General features: G+C 40.7%; 1 protein-coding gene across 2 annotated transcripts in view; it reads left to right on the top strand.

Annotated features, from left to right (window-relative positions):
- Positions 1 to 457: 457 nt before the first annotated feature.
- The window catches only part of apba1b (amyloid beta (A4) precursor protein-binding, family A, member 1b), a 36,785-nt gene continuing 31,242 nt past the window's right edge, over positions 458 to 6,000 (top strand). Inside the window, exon 1 of one of the 2 annotated variants that reach the window (XM_012857074.3) lies at positions 458 to 734. The gene's annotated coding sequence lies outside the window, so the exon portion shown is untranslated. The other variant, XM_021313290.2, reaches the window with a different exon arrangement.

The following is a 6,000-nucleotide window of genomic DNA, read 5'->3' as shown; positions in this document are numbered from 1 at the left end:
ATATATATGTGTGTGTGTGTGTGTGTGTGTGTGTGTGTGTATATAACCGGGAAGTACACATGACATCATCTGCCTACTCCTATTTCTTTTGTATTTTTTTTTTATATTCTTACTTTTTTCTCATTTTCTTTTTGATCCACTGTATATAATTGATGCACCCTTTCCTACTCCTGACTATTGAGCCGATGTGACTAGTGAATTTCTCCAATGTGAGATCAATAAAGACTATCTTATCTTATGTTGTGTGTGTATATATATATATATATATACTTTTTTTTTTTTTTTTTAGGAGATTTGGGTTGAAAACACAGTTTACCTACATAAGCGTTCGTTGGTTCAGGTTTTTGGGAGTTTTTCAGTTTGTTTAGTTTTGCATGGCTGTGACGTCACCAGGCCGGAAGCAGCGCCCCCCAGCGGCGGCTCTGGGCGCCGTGTCGCAGCGCTCTGCAGGCGGCTGCTGCTGCTGCTGCTGCTGATGGGAGTGGGCGGGTCGGAACCGCTCCACCGGAGTCAGCTGCGCTCCTAAAGGCGCTTTGCGCTTCGCTAATCCGCCGCGACGTCACGGTGCAGCGGGACAGCGGGGAGGAGGAGGGGGGGGGCGGAGCTCTCCGCTTTAATCCGAGCAGGTTGTCCGGAGCTGGGGGAGCGAACCCAGCCGAACCGAGCCGAGACCCGAGGGGGGGTGGAACGATGTGGACCGGAGCCGGGCCTCTCCCCTCCTCGCTGGCATGAAGGTAAATGTCGCGTCCGGCGGTTCAGGGGGCGATGGTGTCGTTTTTTTTACAGGCTAGATCGTCCATTCATGGCGGATTGGTGCACCTGCGGAGAAAGCCCGACGTTTGGAGCAGGTGACAGCGCGATAATTGATGGATTTAATTTAAATATTCATCTGCTTTTATCAAATGAGGCGAGGCGGGGACTGACAGCAGCTTCCCCAGGACGGGGTGGACCACCAGGCCCAGAACCGCTCTGTTCCTCACAGATATTTATATATTTATATATATTTATGTATTTATATAAAAGAAAAACCAGGAATCTTTGGGCCGTGATGAAACCGAATATAACCGCAGGAGGGGAGCTAAGGAGCCCCTTCAGAATAAAAGCACCTTTCATGTTTGTTATTGTTATTTTATGCCCATGCATTTGTGAGCCTGAGCGGCCGTGACGTCACGGCTGTAAGGTGATAACTGATGCGGACCATATGCCGGCGGAGAGCTTGCAGTTTGTCTCCAGTGGGCGTGGGTCGTGGCGTGGGACAGAGACACGCAGATATGGGATGGGGGTGGGGGGGGATCATGACACTGAGTAGGATCCAGAACCCCGTCTACTACACCGTCGTTATTTCGCCAGAGAACGTGGACGGGCCGTCATGGTGGAGAAATAAGACCCCAGAGCCATTTGACATCAGCTCACCTTCAGCTGAGCTCGTTTGCAGAACCGCTTGTGGGTCCAGTTCCAGCTGCGGGTCTTTTTCGGGGTTCCATCTCTGCTCTGACTGCCGCCGGTGAGGAAACGCATTCCCACAGCATGATGCGGCCTCCGCCATGCTCCACTGGTGGACGTGTCGCGTTTCCTGCCACTTCTAACGTCTTCCTGACCGGAGCAGGTTCTCTGGATCGCCACGGATGGCCTTCTTCTTGCTGCTCTTCCACAAACACCAGATTTCTGGAGTAGGGCTGAACAATTAATCGCATTTTCAATATAATCGCGATTTAAAAAAACGCAATTTCCAAATCGCAGAGCTTTGCAATTTTTGGCTATGTAACAATTAGGGAATGAGACACGTCCATTAGGTGTTGGTAAAATGTTTAAAGTGGGTTTGCCTCCACATGGAAGGGAAGACAGTTGCAGCAGTGAGATAATCTAATTATATTACTTGTTTTAGAGTTTATATAATCATACACAGCATTAAGTACAGGTCAATCAGTTTAATACATAGACTTGCTTGTTGGTTGGACTTTATGTTCAACAAGGATTGATGTCCAAATCAACTAAAAGCTGTTCTCTTGAATAATATTCTGATTAATAGAAACATTAAAAGTTCTTGTTTTAAATAGTCCTTGTTTACAAACATCTTTATTTAGACGCCATTTTTGTTGCTTGTGGTTAATGCGGAGGAAAGTCAAAATTGCAATTTTGGTTGAAATATATCGTAGTCAGAACACAATCATTTCTGCACCGAGTTTAGATGCTGCGGGTCTTTTAGCAACTAATCTGCACAGCGAGGAAACAAGTTGATTTATTGTTTGTATACGTTTAAAAAGACATGATAAATTAAACTGGGGGAAAGAATCGCATTAAATCGCAATATTAAGAAAAAAAATCGCAATTAGATTATTTTCCAAAATCGTTCAGCCCTATTCTGGAGTACACAGATTCTTCCACCTGAGCTGTGCTCCTCTGCAGCTCCTCCAGTCGCCTCTCAGATTAACGTTCTTGTCCAGGTGGACGTCCACGTCTTCGTAGGTCTGCAGGTGCTCCTTCCTCTCTCCATGTCCACATGACGATCAGAGCTCTGGGATGTTGTTGTAGAACCTAAACCCGGCTGTAAACTGGACCAGAATCTCCTCCCTCAGCTTCCTGCTGGGTTCCTTGGTCTTCATGGTGCTGGTTGGAGTTGCTGCATTCACACTGAGATTAGATTACACACGTTCGGACTTTGTTTACTGTGTAGTTAAGTGGGTTGACCCAGATTTTCTGTCGGGGCATCAGCGTCAGAATGAGGTCGGCAAACATTCCATGTTTTTATTTTGCAAAACAATTTGCAAAACAGTGCATCGTTTTCCTTCAGCTTCATAATTATTACATAAAATATCAGTGAAATATAAAGAGTGTGAATGCTTTTTGCAAGGCACCGTACTACTAAACCAAATAATGTGGTTAAAAATAAGTAAAAATTGAGTCTAAAACATCTAAAACGACCAGACTTCCACTGGCTCTTATCAATATCCGGTCGCTGATTTAAATTTTTCTTTGAACGTATTATACTGCACGCTAACCCATTAGTGTCATATTTGTTTTAAACTGGATAAATACTGGCCAGAAAAGAAAAACACAATTACTACGTGTAATTGTGCAGTGGTTTCAAATTGCAATTGAAGGGATCCCAAGTAGAGATGCAACAATCAATTGCTTAATCGGCTCTGATCAGGAATCAGCGGATCAAATCTGATTCACTTTCTAAAAATAAATCTATTAAAAATACATTTTAAGCACCTTTTAATCTTATAACGCTGGTGCATTTTTGTGAGATCAATAAAATTGAATTTAGATAGTGCACAGATTACGATAAATTTGTGATTAATATTCCATTGCATTCAAAACTACTTCCTGTATCGAATAATCTGTAGGACATTTTCTCCTTTGTGCATTAAAGTCCTCAGAAAAACAAAGTAGAAATAAACATAAAAGTAACTGCAGGTCAGGCCTGTAAAGGAAACCAGAAATCGGTTCTGACCAAGAAAAGTCTGATAGCACGGTTAGCAATTTAACAATTAGCAATTCTGAGGAGGTAATGCTATCGTTTTATTCAGCTATGCTGGTGCAGAGACAGCGAGATCACCAGAATACTGCCAGTGTTTAAAAATCCAGCATGACAGAGGTTTTATTTATTTATTTAACCTTTATTTAACCTTTATTTAACCAGGAAAAGTCTCATTGAGATTAAAAATTCCCTTTTACAAAATTGTCCTGGCCAAAAGGCAGGCAGCAGGGTTACATGTCAGTCACAAACATTCATCCACACCGAATAAACAATAATTACAAACCAGTGAAAGTATCAAATGTCTGAAGCAACAGATTTTATAATAGAATTCAAAATAATCAGTTACAACAACTACATGTTATTGTTAGCTGTATGCAAACGAAATTTCGTTCTGTACGCACTTTGTGCATACAAAATGACAAATTCTATCTATCTATCTATCTATCTATCTATCTATCTATCTATCTATCTATCTATCTATCTATCTATCTATCTATCTATCTATCTATCTATCTATCTATCTATCTATCTATCTATCTATCTATCTATCTATCTATCTATCTATCTTGTCTATCTACACTGCAAAAACGGAACTAAAAATAAGTAAAATGTTCTTAAAATGTGTGTATTTTTCCTTGATTTGAGCAGGTAAATAAGATGATCTGCCAATAGAAGAAAATTTCTGCACTTAAAATGGGAAGAATTTACCTCCATCATCTTATTTCAAGTGCAGGATGTCTAATTATCTTATTTTAGGGGTCAAAATACTCATTCCATTGGCAGATAATATTATTTACCTGCTTAAATCTAGGACAAAAACACTAATTTTGAGAACATTTCTACTTATTCTTACATCCGTTTTTGCAGTGTATCTATCTATCTATCTATCTATCTATCTATCTATCTATCTATCTATCTATCTATCTATCTATCTATCTATCTATCTATCTATCTATCTATCTATCTATCTATCTATCTATCTATCTATCTATCTATCTATCTATCTATCTATCTAATGTGACAGCATCTGTCATTTAAAAATATTCTCCAAGCTGTATGCAAACGAAATTTCCTTCTGTACGCACTCTGCGCATACAAAATGACAAATAAAGTTGTCTAAGTCTAATTTTAAAAGATTCCAAGGAGGAATCTCAGTTTTAAGTCATTTTGCAGAAGGAGCAGCAAACAGCAGTTTAAAGCTCAAAAGAATGAATCGAAGCAGCTTTTCTGTTATCTTCGCCACGTCTTGCTCTCTCTCGCTCTCTCGCAGTCCGACTGAACCCAAGACTTGCAGGAAAATTATGTTGGTTTTTTTTTCATTACATTACAGCAACAGAAATACTTACCATAGCGTTCCAGTTTATTTTTTTATATTGGAGTGGAGCAAAACATTCCTAAAAATTATGAGTTTACGAGAAACTTCATTAAGCGATTGCTTTGGAAAAACTCTCTGGTCTCTGGGTGCACTGCAAAAACAGAACTAAAAATAAGTAACATTTTCTTTAAATGAGTGTATTTGTCCTTGATATGAGCAGGTAAATAAGATGATTTGCCAATAGCATAAGATTTTCCCACTTAAAATATGAACAATGTATCTCCATCGTCTTATTTCAAGTGCAGGATGTCTAATTATCTTATTTAAGGGGCAAAAATACTTGCTTTAGCCTCATGGAGTGAAAGGAAGCAGGACTCAATCAGGTTCTGGTTTTTGTGGATGTGGAGAAGCTTAAATCTCATCCTCCCTCTTCTGCAGCGGACGCTGACTGTAGATTTCTGACAGGGCGTTCCTACGACACAAGAATCCAGAACTATGTTTAATTTACATTTCCCCCGTGCTCATTTTTCCGCGTCAGGTTTTAGCGGTATATTTTATTCATGTTAAGCGCATTTGATGGTTCAGCAGGAGCGAAAAAACAGAAGACGCCTCAGATTTTATAATTGCTTTCTTTGCACAAATTGATTTTTATTCCCGGGGACGGAAGCTGAGCTCTTCAGGCTGCTTTTCCGTTTCTTCTCGCGACGCCTAAAAGCCGTCCTGGCTTTGATTATCCGAGCATCAGAAAGTGTCACCATGGTCTTCTTGTTCTCTTTTCTTCCTGCAAACACATCTCGAGGTGTTAAATGGTGCTGGGGCCGACTCATTAACGCATCTTTGGTTTGAATTTCTCTACTGGGTGTCATATCAGTACCTCCTCTGTACGGCCTTTGAGGGTGCAGGGGGTAGTTCTTCCTTTTGTCTTGGAAAAATGCATCAAAATCTCTGGAAAACATATGAACTCAAAGGCCTTAATCATTGCTCTCTGAAGGCTTTTCTGGATTTCTCTGCAGGAAACTATTGTAGGATGCTTTCTCTTTCTCTTTGGTTGGCGTGCACAGCGCCTGTTTCTGTCCGTAAAAAGTTCAGGAACAATCAGACTGTTTGACCACGAGCTTGTTTTTCCTCCGTGTGCAGATGGCATAAATCAAAACAAGCTTTAACGCAGTGCTCATCATTCACCACATTCAACTGGTAAATA

Source organism: Fundulus heteroclitus, chromosome 8 (genome assembly GCF_011125445.2).
Source record: "Fundulus heteroclitus isolate FHET01 chromosome 8, MU-UCD_Fhet_4.1, whole genome shotgun sequence".
In the NCBI taxonomy this organism is placed as follows: Eukaryota; Metazoa; Chordata; class Actinopteri; order Cyprinodontiformes; family Fundulidae; genus Fundulus; species Fundulus heteroclitus.
This window is presented reverse-complemented; position numbering and strand designations above follow the sequence as displayed.